Here is a 23,718-nt window from a genome sequence, read left to right as displayed (position 1 = left end):
ACAGGCGCTGGGACCGCCGAGACTGGCCCTCGGGGGGGGGAGTAGAGCACGGTCTCATGGGTACCCCCCAGCCTGTGAGGGGTGATGGGGGTATGTGACGAGGGAGGCGGGACGAGAGCCGTGGGCGAACAACGCGGGGCCGGTGGCGCGAGTGATAATGAATGTCAGCTGTGCGCAGTGGTGGAAAGTAACGAATTACAAATACTCAAATTACTGTAATTGAGTAGTTTTTTTCAGGAATTGTACTTTATAAGTAGTTTAAAAACAGTGTACTTTTACTTGAGTACATTTTTAGTGCTGTATCTGTACTTTTACTGCGCTATTTTTCCTCACATTGTCGTCACTACTTTATATGTTTAATCTTCATGTGATTGGCTAAGGAGAATAATCAGTCCCGTCACGTGACCCCGTCCACTCAAATCGCGCATGGAAAACTTGCGTCACACAGATTTCAAGACATCTGCCGCCAATTTAGTTTAATCATGGAGGAGGACGAACGTGTGCGGCAGGCTGGGCGCGTATCTAAAGGCGGTTTTGCGCACTTGAAAGTCACTGCGGGAAAGGGACACAATACGAAGGCTCGTCCGAGATATGTAGAAATATTGAGTTCCTGTATCACTCCGTTCGCCAAGTTTCATCCAAACGGCTATATCATGAGATAAAATTGTCCATCTCTCTCCAAAGTCTCTACACTAAGTGCTCTGCCCTTATAAGTGAGTAGGGAACATATGCGATTGGAATGCATGCAAAGTAGTTTCGCAAACTGTGCATTACCCGTTATAATGTTGTAAATAACGTTCAGTTTCTTGCACAGTTCGATCGACTCGCTTAAATGAGACGTCATTACATCGAAAGAAGCCGCAGGGATTGAACTTTTAAAGACATGAACCATGAAAAACCATGGACCACAACTCCAGGTAAAAATCTTTATTGTTCTACCAAAGAAATAATGTAACATACATTTTGGATGGCTTGAGCTTGAGTAATTGATCAGCCAGCTCCTCTACAGATATGACTGTTAATGCTAACCCAATGCAATTTAGGTTACAAATGTTTAGCATTTTTTGCATGCAGTATTTGTGGCTTATTTATTAATTTCTGCATTGTGGGGCCTAGTACACATGATTGAACAGTGTTGGAAGTGCATAAATGCAGGGGTGTAGCCAGAACTTTTTTTTAGAGGGTGAACTTTTTTTATTAGGGTGACCAAAAAATCCTTACAGACAGAAATTCTTTAACTTCTAGTGTAATTTACACCAATTCTTCATTACGCATAGTTTGCTGGTCAAAAACATACACAAATAACGTAAAGCAATGCTTTCATGTGCTAACATTATTTAAAAATAATTTGCTAGCTATCATTTGCAGTAAGTTAGCATTTTTTATAGAAAATAAACATTGCAGTACCCCAAATTAAACTTTCGCGAAAATGTAATTAATGAATGAAATCCAGTTGAACAAGACTGATTTTACTGACCTGATCCTTCTGCTCGCGATGAACTTCCATGGTACACAGACCAGTGGCGTAGCCAGAATTTTGATTTTGAGGGGGCCTGTCTGTAAATGAGGGGGCCATTTTGTATATGTATATAGCCATTTATATTTTTCTATTACTAAACTGACACACCTATATTATACAGCACATTTCACCATTTTAGCTAACTTAAACATAGCCAAGCGGTTCTTAATCTTGGTTTACGCTGACTTAAATCACCAGCTCGTTAGAAGAGCGCTCCATGAATAAACTGTGTTCCTATTGACATGGTCCCTACACAGTGTTCACTGCTCTCTACTCCCTGCACACAGGAAATCAGCTGAAGTTACTTCTGAAGTTAACTTCAGTTCAGAACACGAATTTGCGCTACACGATTGCCTGCAGCGTCTTCACACAGGGACAAAACTTACTAGTGTGCACCCGCCATCGCAGCATATAAATTAAACTCTTGGCGCAAAAGATGCTACGCACAACACGTGACATAATTAAACCAATAACTTTGAAAACAGCGAAGAGCACTGATTGGTCGATCAACCAGAGTAACAAATCAACAATTCCTTATTTTTTATTTTAAGAAATCAAAGATCTGAGGGGGCCGTACATGTAAATCGTGTACATGTACGGCCCCTCGTGGCTACGCTACTGACACAGACAGTACACTGTCACGAAGCGGTTAGCAGCTGTTCAGCTATAGCGCTCAGACTGTTTGCGTCAGTGCGTCAGCGTATGACATCATATTAACGCGAGAGTAATGTTACTTTCAGTGCATACGCTAAATGATCTGAGCAGCACTCCGTATCCGCATCTTAAACTCCGACACACATCTTAAAACTGCTTCGCACAACAGAGGTGGCCAGATAGGTGGCCATCCATCATTCAGGGGTAGCTGTGGCCACCCGTGGCCACCATGTAGCTACGGCCTTGCATAAATGGTTTTACCTGGAAAACTGAGCTCATAATAGACAGACAGACACACAGACAGAAAAACACATTGAATGGTTATTTTGTCTGGGTTGTATCCAGTTATATGCTTTATCAGTAAGGTAAAGATGTGTTTTGTTATAAGTAGCTATTTTCTATATAAATCTCCAAATTTGATTATTAATAATTATTCTTAATTCATTAAATAACCCAGACTAAAAAGTAACGAGTAACTAGTACTCTGAGTAGTTTTTGAGAGGAGTAATTTTTACTTTTACTCAATTACTTTTTTAACACCAGTACTTTTACTTGTAATTGAGTACAATTTCAGCAATGTAACAGTACTTGTACTTAAGTACAAATTTCCAGTACTCTTTCCACCTCTGGCTGTGCGTTACACCGGTCTCACATCTCTCACGGAGGAGATCGGAAGCATAAAGGGACAAGCGACAGGAGTGTACGACGAGAGAGGACCGGGCCCGGACATGTGTTAAGTTTGTATTTATGTTCTTGTGGCCTTTTATTTCCGTGTTATTGTTTGTTTATTTGATTAAAAGTTTGTTTAATGTTCGCCGGTTCCCGCCTCCTTCCTTCCCTTTGAATTGTATTACACTTGTCTTCCCTCTATTTTGTGACATCTTGAATATTACAAATCACAAAAGTAAATTAGAACAGATGACCACAGAAAAAAACTGTTCATGTGCATACAGCTAAAAATAATACACAATCAAATAATCAAACAAAAAAGGTATCAAAATTACAAACTTTTGTTCTCTTTTCTGATAATATGAATTTTCAACTTTTTTTTCTGAATAATATGCAGTCTAATGTCCAACCTCTTTTTTTTTTCGGCACAGGTACAAACAGAATTTGGACGCTCCAGAAAGCAGAAAACCCGGTGACCAAGCTGGCGTTGGTCAAAGAAGATCCACGATGACTAGAATCAGATAAAAGTCACGGCACCATTGTGACCGGTCTGTACCTTCGCTCTGCGTTGTGTTGATGATTTAAGGAGACCGGACAACAGAGATTCCTCAGATCACTTTTTATTCTGAATTAATAAAAAGGAAAATTAATGAAAAAGAAAGTCAATCTGTGGCTTTTCTTCACAGTTTCGCCATTGACCTTTCCTCAGCTTCGCTTACCGCGAACTGAAAAAAAGCAACCGGAACTTAATTCTTAAAGGGGACACATACCATATTTAACAATTACAACAAACACTAAAAAGTGTACATATAAGCATAGAAAACAGCTCAAATAACAGAAATCAATATGAAAAGAATTGCCACAATACTTTTGTGTGAAATTAATAAATTGATAACACATCTGTTACACACACACACCTTGTAACGTTAATCTGCTTATGACGTTCACTCCAATGTGCTGCTGTGAACTGAAGAATGCGCTAAATAACGCAGCCTAACGCCGTTTTCATAATAAGAGTTTTAAAGGGAACTATAAAGCGATCTCGAATTCTTGTACAGATTACATTATTACTCACAATATTTTAGGGGGGCTAAGCTAGAACTTTAGGCGGCTTTAGCTCCCCTTAAAAGGGCCTAGCAACGGCACTGCTCCAAACTTTGCAATCTTTGACTGCCTCTTTCAGTTTTCTCATCATATTTGTATCCGCCTTTACTGCACCCAGCCAACGTGTTCTTTGTCGCCCTCAGCTTCTTCTTGTTTCGTTCCGACTATGCACAGCATTATGTTTCCAAGGAATTAACTTGCATGATACTTGGTATTTAATGCTAAACTTACATCACACGACAGCAGTTTGAAGTTATGGCTGCACTCGGTGACTTTGATTGGAGGTAGCTGGGTGGGTGTTGTGGGGAGTGGGGGGGCTTGTTGGTTGTGGTTCGGGGCGTTTCATTTGTTGGGACTGTGTGGGTCTGGTCTGGTTGGTCTTGTTTTGTGGTCGATGTCGGACAACAGAGGAATAAAGTTAATTATGCCATTACTACTTTTCCCTGGTTGTTCCTCTGTTGTCTGTTGTTGATCGCGGAATGAGACCGGGTTGGACCTGCACGGTTTCGGCGGGTGGGGCTTCCTGGGTCGCGGCTCGTGGGCTCTCCCTGTTCTTCGTGGACGTTGCTCGGTGGCTTTGGTCGGGGTCACTGAGTGCAGCCATGACACGTCAGAGGAGATCTGGCCCTCCCGGCTGAGCCTGGTTTCTCCCGAGGTTTTTTTCTCCATTATTCAGCATTGGAGTTTGGGTTCCTCGCCACAGCAGAGCAGTGCAGTGTTGGCTTGCTCACCGGGAGACTGCATTTATTTATTTATTTATTCATTTATTTATTAGATATTATTTATTATAATGATCTTGCTTGGTCTATAAACACCATGCACTGTGCTGTGTTTTACCTTTCTGTGTTTTTCTTATTTGCTCCTGTAAAGCTGCTTTGGAACAATGCACATTGTGAAAAGCGCTATATAAATAAAATTGAATTGAATTGAATTGAATGATATGGCCAAAGTATGAGAGCTGCTGCTGAGTAATGTTGCACTGCAAAAAATGACTTTCTTACTTAGTCTTTTGTTCTTGTTTTCCAGTAAAAATGTCTAAACATTCTTGAATCAAGAAGCATTTTCTTGATGAGCAAACTGACCTGAGAAAATAAGTCTGGTTTGTAGTCAAAAAATATGAAATTTCAGTGAATTTGTGCTTAAAACAAGCAAGAAAATCTGCCAATGGGGTAAGAAAAATAATCTTGAATTGAGTGACTAAGAAAAAAGGTAAACCTTAATTCAAGATTATTTTTCTTACCCCATTAGCAGATTTTTTTGCTTTTTGCTTTTTTGCTTTTTTTACCACGACCCATTATAATATTTCTAGCCGAGCAAGTCAGGTTTTGATTTTTTTACTTGTTGGTATTTGATATAAAACATGATGACATGTATCTGAACAAAATGTCCAGAACCTCTGGTATAAAAATATGTTCACAACAATGAAGATCTGGTGACATATTTAACTGTGGACATGGGGAATTATTTTATCCCTGTGTGCACCAAACCTATCTTGTGTTATTGTTGCCAAAAAACCTCTTTTTCATTCCATATGGCTATAGACCCCAGTCCTGGTTGAATTCCAGTATGGCAGATTAATATGGTGCAGTTTATTTTTGCATAAGAGCACAAGATTTGTTTCTTGAACAGTGTCCCAAACAACTTGTGGTGATGGAGGTGCAGTTTTCCTTTGTTTTTATTAAATGCTTTCTGACCCCAAAATTCATCTGATTACTGCAATTTTCCATCTGTGCTCTTTGAAGAGTCTTTGGCCACTCAAATTCTTCTCCTAGTTCTGCATTGAGACAATATAGACACACATCCTGTTTCAAGCTGATTTTCAACATCTTCAGTCTATTAAAATTTCTTGATCATTGCCCTGATGTTGGAAATAACATTGTTTATTGTTTTAACTATTTCCTTAAAGCCATTTTGTATTTTGTGTAACTCAACAGAACTATATTGCACATCAGAACTATATTCTTTGGTTTTAACCATTGTGATAAATGATTAAGGGGGTTTGGGCTTTGTGTTACTAATATTTATTCTCCTGTGCAACAAGAAGTCATAACTGGACGTCATGTTTCTAGTCACCTTGGTGTGCTAAGAAAATGTAAGTATCAATGGGAATATACTTGGGAGGTATTTTACTCATAAGACTTTCTAGGGGTACCAATAATTGTGGCCAGGGTGTATTAGAGAAAAAAGAAAATTTCTCAATGTGATATTCCCCCTACTTCAAATTGTTTTACTTTAATGAAATGTTGGAATATTGTAGATTTTTTAAATAAAAGATCAAAAGGATAAACAATGTAGATTTATTTTTACAGCCTTCTTTGCTCATATTTACCAAGGGTGCCAATAATGGTGAGCAGGACTGTAGAGCTTAACAATGCATATCATTTCAAAGCACCTTAAAAATGCATGTTTCAATGTTACAATCAAAAAATATATCCTTTAATCAGCCAGAGATGGCTGTGACTCACTGAGAAACAACAAAGTGATGTTCATATCACAACAGCTCTAAGACAATATAAGTCATGTGTTTAAAGTAATGTTCAGTTAAACAGGCAATATTATTATAGGTTAAGTTTGCAGATTTTCAACCCATATCCAGCAATTTTTTTGTGGACAAGTAAATGGGAATATCTCAGTATGTAACTAAAAAAATAAGGGTAAACATTGTCCATTTACATATATGGCCATTATTGTAACAATACAAAGTGGTTTGAAAATCAGCAAACTTACACTTTCAACTCGTGTCGCCCAGAGCACAACCACGCCATGTGTCGGAGCACTGCCCACGAGGCTATCAGCTCCTACATATTTGGCAGTTTTGTATGTCCATCTATAGTTGCCATCATCTGAAGTCTTTGTGAGTGTTGGCATCATCTGAAGTCTTCACAAGTGATGCTGTGTCCAATCTGGAGCTGCCGTAATCTTAAAGTGTAAACCCTGACAGATTGAAACAGGAAAGCAAAAGGAGAAAGGTTAGCACTGCTGCTGTTCATAATATTATTTTAAGCAAAATATGATCATGTTCACTTTTTACTATTTCATTTATGAAGAACAAGGTTACAAGATGTGTTATGGGAATGCTTAACAAAATGTGAAAAAGCTCTGGCTCCTTTAACGGAATCTGATATCCTGGATACTACCAATAGTCCAGAGCTTGTGATTTGAAAAAACCTGCCAAATATTGTATCACTGCCTGATTACACTGCTTATGAAAGTGTAAGTGTGCTGATTGTCAAACCACTTTGTATTGTTACAATCCTGGGTTTTACTATGGTAACACTGCAACCATGTAATCATATTTTTTTCTTTTTTCAAATCAAGGTTTTAAAAATGGTTCTGATGCTTTTGAAACCATGGTGAAAGTCTGTATAGGTTTTCTATATGTTGTAGTAATGTCATAGTTATTGTGGTTTTGCTACAACAATCAATCATTGTAGTGGATTTTGTATGGTCTTACTGCAAATGCTGTAAAAAAAACATGGATAACTTCCATATGGGTACAAATACTGTATTTGTGTGTTGGTCTGATAAATGTAATGCATTTGTGTATTTAATCTGCTAAAATATTAAATTTGCAGTTATTGAACATTGGTTTTTGTGTTGAATGACATTTTGGTTAGCGTGATTTAACGATTATAAACCGCGGACCGACCGTGGGCCACCAGCAAACTTTAATGATAAACCAGCGGCTTAGCAGCTGGACCACCAGTGGAAATATGGTGGCTGCCGCCGGTGGACCGCTGGAAAAACGATGAGCAAAAAGCCAGTGGCCCGCAGGTGGTTCCCGCCGGTGGACCGCGAACTTTGCCACTGGTGGCCCGCCACTGGTCCGCCAGCCTTGTGTTAGCTGGGTTAGAAGAACACTATCATTTAGCCACTGCTGTACCAACAGAGGCACAGCGGTGGCAAGCCGCTGGTGGCGTGCCACCCAAAAAAGTTGGGAGACCGACAGCATTTTTACATTGATCGGCTTATCGACAGTGTGCCGACGGTGCTCCGACTGCGTTAAGCCGCTGAATCTATACTGCCCAAAAACCTCCGGTGGACCGCCAGGTCATTGCTTGCTGGGTCGTGAATAGACGCGTGTGGTGTCATTCATCTCCCTCTGGCTGGTGGAACTTTGTTTTTTTGTATTGTAACGCGGCATGATTTCAGCCTCTGAGCTCGAGGTCCGAGGCTATTGGCCCTACCCGGTTCGCTGTAAGCTCTAGCGCCAGTGTTGCCAGGGTCACGCACAATGGGGCTATTTTGAAAATGCAGTTGCGGGAAAAATTATGAAGCCGCGGGTTGCGGGTTTTTGAGCTACTTTCATAATGTACTGCGGCCGCCAAAATGTTTATTTATATTCTAAGGATAAATGTAAATTGATGAGATTCTTAATATGTGTTCATACTCAGATGAATACCTGGCAACTCCAGGACCGGATCCGTTCTCAAAAGTGTGGGGAACGAGTGTCTGACAGGTAGGCTACAGTACAGGGAGAGACGCGGGAGCTCAGCTCAACCAAAGAGGAAAATATAGCGGTGGTATTAGAAAATGCATCCGAATTATGTTTTTACCAATGTTTCGTAAGGTGCATGTCACCTTGCACAATGAAAGAAATCACGCGTGAGTGTACAACAGTTGATTCTTCCGGCTGTCAAATATCACGTTTGAGCAGCGCTATACGCAGTCTAGAACAACTAAAACATTCCCGTGCTTGTACACATTATACATATGCAATAAATTTGACCATGCTTATTTCGTAAGCAAGTTTTTGCATGTCTTACGAAGAGAAAACATGTTTCTGTGTTCCGTGCATGGCCTCGAGCACACATGGGATCTTTTTAAAGGGACACCCCACCCAAAAATGTCAAAGGTGACCCAGAATTGTTTGCTTTCCTAAATCCCCCAAACATCTTTTGAGTTCAACAGAACAAAAAATATATACAATACCTAGGAAACCATTCAGATAAGTAAATGTAGCAATAGAAACGTCTTTTGGCAGTTGTTAACTTTGATTTTGATAGTTTTCATTCCTTTTGGGTGGGTTTTTAGGGGTCATTGGGCAGCTTTCAGGAAGCTAGTTAGCAAGATCCCTGTGACCAGCAGCAATGACAAGGTAAGCTAACGTTTACATGATGACTAGCTAGAATTCTATAATATTCTATATAATCTAGTTCAGTGATGGGATGGGACTATTTTGTATTTAAATACCTTTGAAAAAAAAAATGTATTTAAATGTGTTTAATCTTAGTATTTTTGTATTTTCAAACTAAAATACTTTTTGCCAATCAACCTCCTTATTAGACTGCATGGATGGGCAGTGTTTCAATCCATTTGAAATACAAAATACTATTATTTTGTAATAGTATTTTGTATTTAAATGCATTTAATCTTAGTTTTTTTTGTATTTATTTTTGCCTAGTTAGCCTAGTTAATTCAATAAATCAGCAGTCTAATAAAGAGGTTGATTGGCAAAAAGTATTTTGTATTTTGAAAATCCAAAGACATTTTGTCATTTTAGAATGTAAAGTTCTACTTCTGTAGTTATTTTGGTGAAAGTAACTCAAAAGTAATACAGGAGTCATGCAACATATTTCTATTCTGAGACAGTAATATTGCAAGGTAAGGGATTACTTTTAAATAACAGTAACAAGTAATCTGTAACGTGTTACAGTTTGGAAGTAATTTGCACAACACTGATCAATTCACTATAGCGAATACAACATATATTAACAATATGTAATCATTTCTATAATATATTACAGTACGACAGTATTTTTAATTGAAACAACAATATTGTAATTTATCTGCAATCAAACTTATAACTCTCCTTTTAGGCATATATATTTTAGTTGTGCGTAAGACTTCCATCATCCAATCAGGCACCACGTATTCAAATTTGGCGCCACTTGCGTCATAACGGCTGTGAGTGACGGTACTAGTGCGAGCAGCCGAGGCAGAGCTGGAGTTTTCAAACTACTACAGTGAATTCCTATGGAAGCCAGGCAGGCACTGCGGGAAACATCTCCCGAGAACAGCTGTGAGCAGTAGCGTACGAGTGACAGTGAAGAAATTTCTAACGCTCCCATGGAAATATATGACGAAGTAACTTACATTTAAAAGCGCAAATCCTTTTGAAACTGTGAGGAAAACAGCGCCTTTAGCTCCTGCTTCACTACTCGTCACCATGTCAGTCAGAGCAACCGACCACCGCATGAGGTAAGTGTTTTATAACACATTTAAACAATGATTTTATTCTTTATGTCGTGTACTGCACTTTTGTCTTAAAGCTAATTGTTAGCATTCTTCTGATAAACGTGGAGGCCTAACGTAACTGTAATGTTAGCTTTGGTTAGCTAAAGCCTGGCTCAGACTACAGGAGTTTTTAAATCCTGACAGATTTTAAATTCTGGTTGCAGCACACACATAAGGAGAATCTTAACAGATTCTCTTATTTAAAATCTTAAACCTGGCTCAGACTACAGGAGTTTTAAAATACGGAAATATTAAAAATCTGGTTGCAGCACACACATAAAAAGAATCTTGACAGATTATTTTATTTAAATTCTTAAACAAGCTCACACTCATCAGTGTACAACTAAATTACACATATTTTACATATCCATAGGATATGCAGTTTTGTAAAAGGAGCTAATAGTAACCGTTTTAATGGGTTTACTATTTTTAGATGTTGACATCACATCTACATTTGAATCTCTTTTTCAAGCACTACAAAAATAGGTTTGCCCGTTGTAAACTTGCATTTATGAATGTGAAATGTCCAGATAAGAAAACGTTGGGCCGTAGGGATGGGCGATATGGCCCTAAAACTCTATCACGATAATTCCTGGTATTTGTTGCGATAACGATAAAAATGACGATATATCCATAACGCCATCCACCGCTGTTTTTTGCGTCAAGTGATAGTAGCTGCATGTAGTCTAGACCCTCAGAAAAACAAATATTATCAAAAAGTAAAACTTACCCCAAATCAAACAGCTCCTAAAATATACCTACAGTATTTTTGTAAATATAAAATATACTAGTGAGATTCGACTTCAAAAGGTTGTAGTAAAGAAAAGTTAAATGAACTAAAGCTCAATAAACACATCATGTCATACCTAAAACTGTATATATTCTAATGTTGGGTGGAAACGATCGATCGCATCACGCTGTCAATCACTCTCTCTTGAACTGTGTGAACCTTCTCTTCTCACAGCAACATACACTGAATCTGTCTATGACTCGCGCTACAGAAAGATAACAGAAAAATGCGGATAAAAGAAATCTAATTAAATAATCCATGCTTTTATACGCTCATAAACGTATTTAAAATAACGTATACAAACTCGCATTTGTACTGTAAACAGGCAGCAGTGCTGTGCACGCTGTGTCGCTATGAAAGCACATGTGGGCGCTAGCTGCACACGGGACGCTCCGTTCATCCTGTATATAAAAGGCAAGAAATCATATTAAACAATTTGCGCACGCGCGCATAGCATCTAATGAATGTTTAAATAAATACTTTTAGCCAAACTAAATGTTGTGGTGTAACGTATTATGACTATCAACGAATACTTAACAAACGAATAAATAAAACGAAAGTGAAACTAAACATTAACTCGGATGCATCAGTGCCAACCTAAACGAGATTTAGAGCTTTTAGTGCAAACTCTTTCTCAGCTTCACGTCCGCCCTCCGCTATACCCGTTTTCGCTTCACATATGACCTGTGAATGGGTCTCACAAAGAAATACTTCATCAACTACAATTTATCGTTTATATCGCGGGAAGACTAATTCCTATCGTGTGGGGAATTTCTACCGGTATATCGCAAACGATATAATATCGCCCATCCCTACGTTGGGGCGTAAAGTTGTGTTTATAAATAAGACTAAAGGTAGCAAGTGCGAAAATAAAAATGTAGAAAGTTTGATTGGAAGTTTTTTTATTTCATAATTGCACATCAAAAGACATTCTAAGACACCCAAACTACAGGATAATATTAAGATTATCATACCAGAGGACGCCTCTTACATCGTCTCACCGGGAAACAGAAGTAAACAAAGGGACATCGCTAAGTTAATTTCACGTGATCTCACCTGGCAACGGTTGTGTAACGTCTTTGTCGCTCTCTGAACGATTCTCTGTCTGTCTGTCCAAAGCCGCGGGAACGTATTTTGAGCAGGGGGTGCTATAATGCTTTTTGCTAGGGCTGAAGTTATGACTGTGCTTTGGGCAAGCCGCTTAAGTTTAATGTTAATAAATAACGGAAGAAAAAAAATAGTTGCTGCCGAGAATAAAGATGAATGCCAATGTGATTATAAGAACAGCTAAAAACAAACACATAAACGCATGTTATCTGTATGCCTATAGCCAAATAACATCTGTTGAACGAAACTACAAGCTGCGCGTTAGCAGTTAACTTACCCGGTACATTTAAAACCGACGCGACTTCTCCCCAGCTCTTTTCCTTATCTGTGCGGTTGTGGTATGTTTTGGAGGATACATTATATAGACAATCATGTGTCGTGTCTCCATCTCCGCTGTCCAACGTACCCTTGCAGGAGCTTTCGCGGTCGACATTTTTAAAGGTCTGTCAGTCACCCCGTCACCTTGCAGATGTGCCTCTCATTGGCTGTTGCGAAAGTACCAACGTCATCACCCCGATTTAAAATCCTAAATATCAAACATGTTTGATATGATCGGGGCGGCCCCGATTCTCTCGGAGCAGATCGGGAGGTGTAAGATTCGATCTGTGAACGCCTCACATTACGTGATAATCTGGGCCGAATCTCGGACCCGATCGATCTGGACCCGATTTTTTCAAGATTCCGAGGAGGAAATCGGGGTAAATCTGTGCGAGAATCCTGATGAAGTCGAGCGTCGTTGAATCGTTTGAGTCAAATAAAGTTTTCAGATTTTGATACGTTTTTTATAGAATTCTTCACCTGATCCATAGTATTATTATAAACTGAGGAAACCGCAAAATATAATTCTCTAGTACAAATTCACATGAGATTTTTCTGTACATAAACTTAAAGTACAGTGCGGAGTTTGTATATCATTAACAGAAATGCAATAAATACAAAACTGTTCTATAGAATCGATGTATAAAAACTTGAATAAAGTTATGCAATTCTATTACCATAGATAACCATTGTATCCTAAAGATATACATGCAATTTTTATTGCTTTCGAAAGCCAATGTCTTTAGTCATAACTAGACAAAAGACTAACAGTCAGATGAAAATAATTCGTACAGAACAATTAGACTGACATAAACCACTATGCTACAGAATTGTATCAGCCATGTTTTTTCAGTAAGCTCTAAGGACAAACAATAAGAGCACTTCGTATATGTGTCTTCGTGTGTGTGTTTTAGACGCAGCTTGCGTCATCACTGAGTTGAAGACGCACAAAGTAGTAAGTCGTAGTACGGAGGAGAAGGAAGTAGTCGTCGCTTAGCTGAAGCAATTGATTGTTCTGTCTTAGAAGTTTTGATAAAATGGAGGACCATGCGTATTGTGCACAAGGCCGACAGAGCGTGAATCTCCGTCGTCAAAGAAGCGCAAACGTGATGCTGCCAGACGAATTAGAGACAAACGGCGGCAGAAATCCAGGATAAACATCGGTGTATCTATTACCAGATGGAAGGCACTGTTGAAAGACAAATGTTTTCAAGGCGACGCCGAAGTTGCCTGTTTTCTGCTAGACTGGTAAGATAATTCAACATTTTCAATGTTTCCACTTTTTCAATGTTTACCAAACAACTGTTTTGTTGAAACGGTAACGTTAGCATTTTATACAAATGGCCATATAACCTCCGAATAATAATGTTTTTCCGTCCCTGCGGTACGTACTCCGGTTGTTCCTGACTTTACAAAGGGGGAGACAAACGTCTACTAACTTACACCTAACTGCCTATGTCGCTGTCAGATCAAACGCTTTGAACAGCGTTGCTATTTACGATTAGCTAACTTTAGTTACTTCACTATCTCAGCGTGTACTAGATAGCACGCAAGAAATATATCTAATTATAGAATTGTAACAGTAACTTTCGCAATAGAATACATGTTAAATGATTAATTACGTTAATATATTGCCTTACCTGCTTGTATCACTGCTATCCGCTGTCTCAGTAGACAACATCTTTTTTTACTGTTGCGGCCTCCGTCGTAATTCGAAAGGGAGGGGTGGGCAAATGACTCAGAGATTCATTGCAAAACTATAATACAAAGCTAGTGGCCGCTGATTTTCAAGAACTGTGCCTTTAATAAGTATACTTAATAAAACAAGACTAAAAACCTTAGGTCACTTTTCTTGTCAAGTAACTGTATATTGACTTAAGAAGTTTTAGATGTTTTTTTTACTAAAAACAAGACAAAACTGCTTAGTAAGAATCATTTTTTGCAGTTTAAGTAAAAATGATCTACAAACCCGATTCCAAAAAAGTTGGGACACTGTACAAATTGTGAATAAAAAAGGAATGCAATGATGTGGAAGTTTCAAATTTTTATATTTTATTCAGAATACAACATAGATGACATATCAAATGTTTAAACTGAGAAAATGTATCATTTTAAGGGGAAAATAAGTTGATTTTAAATTTCATGGCATCAACACATCTCAAAAAAGTTGGGACAAGGCCATGTTTACCACTGTGTGGCATCCCCTCTTCTTTTTATAACAGTCAGCAAACGTCTGGGGACTGAGGAGACAAGTTGCTCAAGTTTAGGAATAGGAATGTTGTCCCATTCTTGTCTAATACAGGCTACTAGTTGCTCAAATGTCTTAGGTCTTCTTTGTCGCATCTTCCTCTTTATGATGCGCCAAATGTTTTCTATGGGTGAAAGATCTGGACTGCAGGCTGGCCATTTCAGTACCCGGATCCTTCTACGCAGCCGTGATGTTGTAATTGATGCAGTATGTGGTCTGGCATTGTCATGTTGGAAAATGCAAGGTCTTCCCTGAAAGAGACGACGTCTGGATGGGAGCATATGTTGTTCTAGAACTTGGATTTACCTTTCAGCATTGATGGTGCCTTTCCAGATGTGTAAGCTGCCCATGCCACACGCACTCATGCAACCCCATACCATCAGAGATGCAGGCTTCTGAACTGAGCGCTGATAACAACTTGGGTTGTCCTTGTTCTCTTTAGTCCGGATGACATGGCGTCCCAGTTTTCCAAAAAGAACTTCAAATTTTGATTCGTCTGACCACAGAACAGTTTTCCACTTTGCCAAAGTCCATTTTAAATGAGCCTTGGCCCAGAGAAAACGCCTGCGCTTCTGGATCATGTTTAGATATGGCTTCTTTTTTGACCTATAGAGTTTTAGCCGGCAACGGCGAATGGCACGGTGGATTGTGTTCACCGACAATGTTTTCTGGTAGTATTCCTGAGCCCATGTTGTGATTTCCATTACAGTAGCATTCCTGTATGTGATGCAGTGCCGTCTAAGGGCCCGAAGATCACTGGCATCCAGTATGGTTTTCCGGCCTTGACCCTTACGCACAGAGATTGTTCCAGATTCTCTGAATCTTTGGATGATATTATGCACTGTAGATGATGATAACTTCAAACTCTTTGCAATTTTTCTCTGAGAAACTCCTTTCTGATATTGCTCCACTATTTTTCGCCGCAGCATTGGGGGAATTGGTGATCCTCTGCCCATCTTGACTTCTGAGAGACACTGCCACTCTGAGAGGCTCTTTTTATACCCAATCATGTTGCCAATTGACCTAATAAGTTGCAAATTGGTCCTCCAGCTGTTTCCTTATATGTACATTTAACTTTCCGGCCTCTTATTGCTACTTGTCCCAACTTTTTTGGAATGTGTAGCTCTCATGAAATCCAAAATGAGCCAATATTTGGCATGACATTTCAAAATGTCTCACTTTCAACATTTGATATGTTATCTATATTCTATTGTGAATAAAATATAAGTTTATGAGATTCGTAAATTATTGCATTCCTTTTTTATTCACAATTTGTACAGTGTCCCAACTTTTTTGGAATCGGGTTTGTAATTTTTTCCCTATCAATTTTGTTATAATTTCATAGCAATACTCTATAGCTTAATTTACTTGTTGATGTTTTGTATTTCTGTCTGTGAAACTTGTGCTTTGTATGTGTAAATGTAAATACAAACAATCTTTCACATGCATACATGAAGATTGGAAAAATGATTGCATTAATTATTCGAGTCTTTGTTGTAATGCTGATATCTTTGCTTTTCCAGATATACGTCATTACTTGCATCGCGTTTCGTCCAAGTGCAATTCTTCTGTTGATGTCAGGTCTTGAGATGCCGCTACAGACAACTTTGGATCCCAAGAAGAAAAAAATCCTGTACTGATTCAATTTCTACAATGTCAATTGTTATATGAACATCTGTTGTTGTCATAACTTTTGTTTTGTTAATTTTGAGACTTTTTGGACCATGTGTACCAGGTATTTTTCACTTTCTGCAAGCAAGGTTGTATCATCGGCGTATAGCAGGTTATAATAGATTCTGCATACAGATTAAAGAGGCAACAAAAGCCACCTCCACTTTAAACAGATAAGATTGTACAAACTCATACAAATTTCTATCTAGATATTATCACTAGATGTAGTTTTTAAGTAAGCACGCACATTCTGTCTGAAGTCTTTAAGGTCCCTCTAATGTCAGTTGCCAAGAAGAACTAGGGTGGTTTTAAAAAGCTATGCTTCAAGGGCCACGTTTTAGAATCAGGTCAGTAAAATCTGAACTATGGCCAGAAGAGACTGTCTTGGAGATGTCCATTCATCTTGGTGGCAGCCCTGCTCCTATATAGACATGAAATGCCAAATTTACCCCCTCAGAGACTGAGAGCTCAACCTCCTGTCACAAAACAACAAGCCAACAGCCCATTAACAGATGATGGCATAGATGTGGACAGCGCTTCTGACAGATTTGAAGCTGGGCTGCAGTGGAAATAACTGGATGTTGTAGAATCTCGGTGTTGGTGGAAAGTGTTTCAGGGTGTTGATATCTGGAGGCAGTCTGAATTTGTTACTTAGGCTATTAGTGAAAATGATTAGCATACACTGTAATAAAACGTAATTTTACAGAGTTTTCTGTATATTTTTTTACTGATTTTTCATGTATTTTTAAAATACGGTCAAAAACGAAAAATTACAGAAAAAAATTGCCAAAAAACGTGGAAAATGTAATTTGACAGGGAAAACCGTTTTTACGGTTTATTTCTGGCGCCCCAGCTGCCAGAAAATTTAATTTTTTTTACAGTGTAGGCTTAGAGTCGCTAAGAAATTATTTACAAAAGACCTCTTATCAAAAACCCTTCCTTGTCAAATGGTTACCTTTAAAAATAAGTGTACTTCAAGATCACTTTATTACGTATACTTTTAGTGTATTTTGAGTATAGTTTATATACTGTAGTACAGGGGTCTTCAACGTTTTTCAGGGCAAGGACCCCTTAGATGAGCGATGCATGGAGCAGGGACCCCCTTTTTTTGTAAACGGAGCTATTTAAATAGAAACAACCCTATTGTCACAGCAATATTATGTTAAGACATTACATTAGCACTATTATGTTATTGTTGCACATAGGCTAAATACTTTTCTGTATTATTTATGTTTTTAATATAGATTGCTTGATTATTTTACGGGATTTGCAGCATCAAACATTTTCATTTTACTGTGAGATGGACAATTAAACATTTATTTGAACCTTAAGTTTTTATTAAGCCTTCAATGAGATGACTGACCCTGGTTAATGCCACAAAGACTCTTCTAGTGGAGGTAGGGGTTGTCTCTGGAAAATTAGTGCAGATTTTACGTAATTCTGTTGTAAAATCAGGCCGTTTTATTAATTAATCAGGCCGTATTATTTGAAAAAATCGGGTCCAGAACCTCGATCGGGTCCGAGGTTCGGTCCAGATTATCACGTAATGTGAGGCGGGTCCGAGGTTCGGTCCAGATTATCACGTAATGTGAGGCGTTCACAGATCGAATCTTACACCTCCCGATCTGCTCCGAGAGAAATCGGGGCCGCCCCGATCATATCAAACATGTTTGATATTTAGGATTTTAAATCGGGGTGATGACGTTGGTACTTTCGCAACAGCCAATGAGAGGCACATCTACAAGGTGACGGAGGTGACTGACAGACCTTTAAAAATGTCGACCGCGAAAGCTCCTACAAGGGAATGTTGGACAGCGGAGATGGAGGAACAACTTGTGGAGTTGTGGCAACAACATGATTGTCTATATAATGTATCCTCCAAAACATACCACAACCACACAGATAAGGAAAAGAGCTGGGGAGAAGTCGCGTCGGTTTTAAATGTACCGGGTAAGTTAACTGCTAACGCGCAGCTTGTAGTTTCGTTCAACAGATTGTTATTTGGCTATAGGCATACATATAACATGCGTTTATGTGTTTGTTTTTATGCTGTGTCTTATAATCACATTGGCATTCATCTTTATTCTCGGCAGCAACTATTTTTTTTCTTCCGTTATTTATTAACATTAAACTTAAGCGGCTCGCCCAAAGCACAGTCATAACTTCAGCGCTAGCAAAAAGCATTATAGCACCCCCTGCTCAAAATACGTTCCCGCGGCTTTGGACAGACAGACAGAGAATCATTCAGAGAGCGACAAAGACGTTACACAACCGTTGCCAGGTGAGATCACGTGAAATTAACTTTGCGATGTCCCTTTGTTTACTTCTGTTTCCCGGTGAGATGACGTAAGAGGCGTCCTCTGGTATGATAATCTTAATATTATCCTGTAGTTTGGGTGTCTTAGAATGTCTTTTGATGTGCAATTATGAAATAAAAAAACTTCCAATCAAACTTTCTAAATTTTTATTTTTGCACTTGCTACCTTTAGGCTTATTTATAAACACAACTTTACGCCCCAACGTTTTCTTATCTGGACATTTCACATTCATAAATGCAAGTTTGCAAAGGGCAAACCTATTTTTGTAGTGCTTGAAAAAGAGATTCAAATGTAGATGTGATGTCAACATCTAAAAATAGTAAACCCATTAAAACGGTTACTATTAGCTCCTTTTACAAAACTGCATATCCTATGGATATGTAAAATATGTGTAATTTAGTTGTACACTGATGAGTGTGAGCTTGTTTAAGGATTTAAATAAAATAATCTGTCAAGATTCTTTTTATGTGTGTGCTGCAACCAGATTTTTAATCTTTCCGGATTTTAAAACTCTGTAGTCTGAGCCAGGTTTAAGATTTGAAATAAGAGAATCTGTCAAGATTCTCCTTATGTGTGTGCTGCAACCAGAATTTAAAATCTGTCAGGATTTTAAAACTCCTGTAGTCTGAGCCAGGCTTTAGATTAACTTTAGAGGGGGATCCAATATGGCGGCACGCTGATCACACGCATTTATAAACGCTCCTACAGCATTCAGCAATTTTCTTTTTAAACAGCCTTATTTTCGTTCCAAAACTGAACAATATATATAAGTAACGACAAACAACAGTGAAACAAGATGACATCGCGCACAACAAAGAAAAAACCTGGAAGTCAAGACGACTCTAATGCTGAGCCTGCTAATCATCATGCTAACACAACATCGGTGGATAAACAAACCAGTGCAAACACCAATAAAAATCAAGAGAATGACATTATGGGTGCAATTACGAGCATGAGAAAAGACTTTTCGGTACAATACACAGGAATCTTCGCAGCCATACAAGATGTGAAACAAGAAGTCACAGAATTTTCTAACAGATTGACTACGGCGGAACAACGTATTAGCGACACAGAGGATCGGGTGTCTGTGTTGCAAAATACCGTGGATACTCTTCAGCAACAGGTGAAACTTCTTGGAGTTAAACTAGAAGACCAGGAAAATCGAAGTCGTCGCAATAATGTGCGCCTCGTTGGTCTTCCCGAAGGATCTGAGGGCTCAGATGCGGTGGGTTTTCTCGAGAGATGGCTGCCAGAGGCACTGGGACTGGAGTCTCTTAACAACACGATTACCATTGAAAGAGCTCATCGTTTACAAGATCGAAAATCAGGGGTGGTTCTAGGGGAGGACAGAGGGGGCCAGTGCCCCTGTGTCAGCACACTTGGCTACCCCACTGGCCCCCTTAAACACATTTTAGATATTTTAATATCTGAGCCCTCACTCTGCTCCGCGGCAGTGGCTAGCCCCAGTATAAATCTCTAGTTTAAGCCCGTGTTCACACTTAACTTATTTTTTGAGAAGAAAAAGTTGTCCAAGGCGCTTTTTTAGTAAAAAAAAAAAACGCTAGCAGCGTTTGGTTACAAACAGCAGCCGAACGCCATGACTTCGTCGTCAGCGTCTGTGCATGAAGGCAGCCCAGAGAAACAGATAGGCAGCGTAACGGAAGTCTATTTGAATTACAAACAGAGTTCGTCTTGCAATAACTAATCACATATTTAAAAACTACAATACTAATTTCTCGCTAGAAATGCAATCAGAAGTTGTTGAAAGTGAAAATTAAACTTACATTTATACAAAACTATGCTCCACTGGGCGTTTCGGCCGCCATTTTATTTTTTCGAGTTGGAGCCTTCTTGACCAATCACGTTCCTCGCATGTTGTTATGGAAACGACAGGTCTCTGTCATTGGTTAGCTGGGGAAAAGGAGGTTGACGTGTTTTTTTTGAGAAGGGGGAGTCTGCAGACCTGGAGCAGGCAGTTTTACGCCCCAAGCAGTTTTGCGCCCCAGGCAGTTTTACGACCCTGTTTTTACTTATTTGTCCAGTAGGGGGAACTGTACATTAAGAACCACCAGAACAGACCTAAGAACAGATAACTTCATCGTCCACCACGAGTTATGGTAAATAAGTGTTTTCAGGCAATCGTCCAACATGTATAGTTTTAAATGATTCATTGATATCGATATGAATTCATTTCAACATCTAAAAAGATATGTACGGTATGTGTAATTTACACTCAAAGGCAAAAAAATGTATACTTATTGACCAGGTCGATGTTCTGTCTGGATCAACCTTATAGCTAACCACGTATATGCTTACTTGATATCTCTTACTCGATTTCATAATTATTTTCTTTTTAATTTTATTTTGTTGTCTGTCTCTAGCCTATGTGATGGCCTTCTCTGGTAAAATATTCTTCTGCCCTTACGGAAATTGACCATGGTTTTACTACAGTTAAAACAAAAAAACCATGGTTACTGTAGTAAAACAATGGTTATCACAAAATAACCATTCTTTTGAAAACCATGTTTTTGTAAAACCATAGTAAAATAATCAATGCACCAAAAAAAACATGGTTACTGCACTTGTACCACAAAAAAAAAACATGGTTTATTTTCGTAAGGGTGACCCTGTTTACTTGCATTAATACATAACGTTACTACAGTAGGCTTATATGTAAACCATTTCAATTTAGCTGCACACATACTTAAGTTATTTATTATTTTAAGTCGTTACAACTTCCTACAAAATGGAGAGCCCCATATTCAGAACTAAAAATTAATCACAGGTGAGAACATCACAGTCAACATAATAATTAGCCAGCAAACAATTTTCTTAAATGTGTATTAAGAAAACAAAAGATCAATAATCGAGCACCAACAATCACAAACATGTTCAAACTCAAATTGAAAACTTTATTCCCATATGGAATAAAATAAATGATCATATTATGTAATGTACATATAAAATACATTTTTGTTAAAATAGCTTAATAATCCTGATTAAAATGTATGTGCACCTAATGTGGGTTTTATCATGTTTGTGATTGTTAGTGCTCAATTAATCGTGTATCTTGTTTTCTTAATAGCAATTGTTGGCTGGCTAATTAGGCCTATTATGTTGTGATGTTATTGATCTCATCTGTAATAATACTTGGAAATAATAAAAATGTGTTCAAGAATGCAGTTTACATATTTACTGCACTTTTAACCAATAGCTTGTCTAATAAATACATAAATGACTTACAGAGACATATGTGGCAATGTTTTAATGACATTCTCAATTTTCTTTGCACAGTCCATCATCAGTGGCCAAAAGAAATCAAAGTGGCTTGACATATTTTGCAATCCTTCTGCCAAGACCATGCTTGTGCCTGTGTACGTTGACAATGAGGACCAAACTGATGACCTACTTTCACCTCACTTAATTTCTGGACAGGACACCCACACAGACAGTGACACAATCAAGTTTATTATGGATGTCCTTTTTCCAGAGGTGGGTCCTGTGTTAGCTGTGCTCCTCAGATTTATTTTGTAATTGCTTTAAAAAAATGTTTTGGTTAATGTAGAAAGGATACTCAGTTTTGTTGTACAAAAAAATAAAAAATAATTTTAATACTGAAATGATACTACTTGTTTGGGTGTGACCCATCTTGACTTAACTCTTTCTTTGATAGTATCATGGTTCTGCCCCATCTTGTCTTGCTTTTCTTGACCTAGTGGCAGAATCGTGACAGAACCTCTTATTTCATGTGGAGAGAGGCGTTTTGGCCCTGTTGGCCTTCCACTCTCCGGTGTGGCGTCTCTGTTCCCGGCCTTTCGTTGCCTCATTATTGATTGTTTATTAGTTCATGCCCCACACCTGTTCCCTCTTGATTTGTTCCCTTTATAAGGTCCCTGTGTTTTCTGTCCTGTGCTGGTTCATTGTCGTTTGTATGGTGAGTGCCTGTTCCGTGTCAGTCTAGTCTAGTGTAGTCATTTGTAGTTCATGTTTATGTTAATCTTAGTCTTGTTAGGTGTATTTAGTCTTAGTCCTGTCCTGTTGTAGATTCCCCTGTTTTGTTTTGTTACCCCCACGTGGGTCTTTGTTTTGTATTTATATTTTATTAAATGTCTTGTTAACCCCTTACCCGCTGTCTGCGTCTGGGTCCTCTGTTCCCTGACTTTGTGTCTCACCGAACCGTAACATGACAGATAGTCTATCATCTGTTCCCTTGCTGGTTTGGAAAATCTCACCATGCTGGAGGCTGAGGAGGAATTTCTACAAGGGCCTGTCATTGACAAGATATGTAAGGATGCTATAAAGGAGAAATGGTCAAGCATGACATCCTGCCATTATTTCCAATAACAATTTTCTCTACAACTTTAAACTTTCTTTTATCAGTGAGCGGGAGCAGTTTGACAGGAGGATTAAGAACATTTTGAAGAAGAGTGGCAACCCATAGGAGTCATTATCGAGAGCCATCCTATAATGATCATCAATCCTGTTTTTGATAATGGTCTTAATAAATAATGTTGTTCACAATAATGTTGGTCACTTTTTTCTTAGAAGTTAAAAGACCTTAGAATTTTTTTAAAGCGGTGAATTATGTTTTTCTTCATGAAATAGTATGCAGGACACTGTTCTAAATGCAGGGCATGAAATTTAATTGATGTTTCATATGATTGCACTTAATGTCTTAATGTCTTATAGGCTAAATATGGTTAATATTTGAATGTAACTTTGCCTATACATTCACAACAAACACTCAAGTCTTCTGTATATTTGCATATTAATAGGCCACAGTAGATTATATATTATTGTTGTACTGTACATCTGATGCAACTGATCTGTATTATTATTCATTTTTCAATTCACAAAAACATTAAATTGCAGTTGCAATTGCAAATCAATTGTCTCCTGCAAGCTATGTATTAAGACCGTTAGTAGATATCTACAAATATTTAAACCTGTTCTGCATATCGTTAGTTAAGCCATGGTTTCTGTAGTAAGATTGCTTTTGTCAAAAGTCACCAATACAACAACAACAACAACAACAAAACATGGTTACTACACTTTTATCATAGTTCATTTTCACTGGTCCAGA

General features: G+C 38.4%; 1 long non-coding RNA gene across 1 annotated transcript; it reads left to right on the top strand.

The window, feature by feature from the left end:
- The first annotated feature begins 9,863 nt into the window (after positions 1-9,863).
- LOC130553810 (uncharacterized) lies at positions 9,864-23,507 on the top strand. The gene is made up of 3 exons (XR_008962911.1): positions 9,864-10,147; positions 21,930-22,920; positions 23,016-23,507. It is a non-coding gene; the product is annotated as an uncharacterized LOC130553810 (long non-coding RNA).
- Positions 23,508-23,718: the final 211 nt, after the last annotated feature.

Source organism: Triplophysa rosa, linkage group LG5 (assembly GCF_024868665.1).
Source record: "Triplophysa rosa linkage group LG5, Trosa_1v2, whole genome shotgun sequence".
In the NCBI taxonomy this organism is placed as follows: Eukaryota; Metazoa; Chordata; class Actinopteri; order Cypriniformes; family Nemacheilidae; genus Triplophysa; species Triplophysa rosa.
This window is presented reverse-complemented; position numbering and strand designations above follow the sequence as displayed.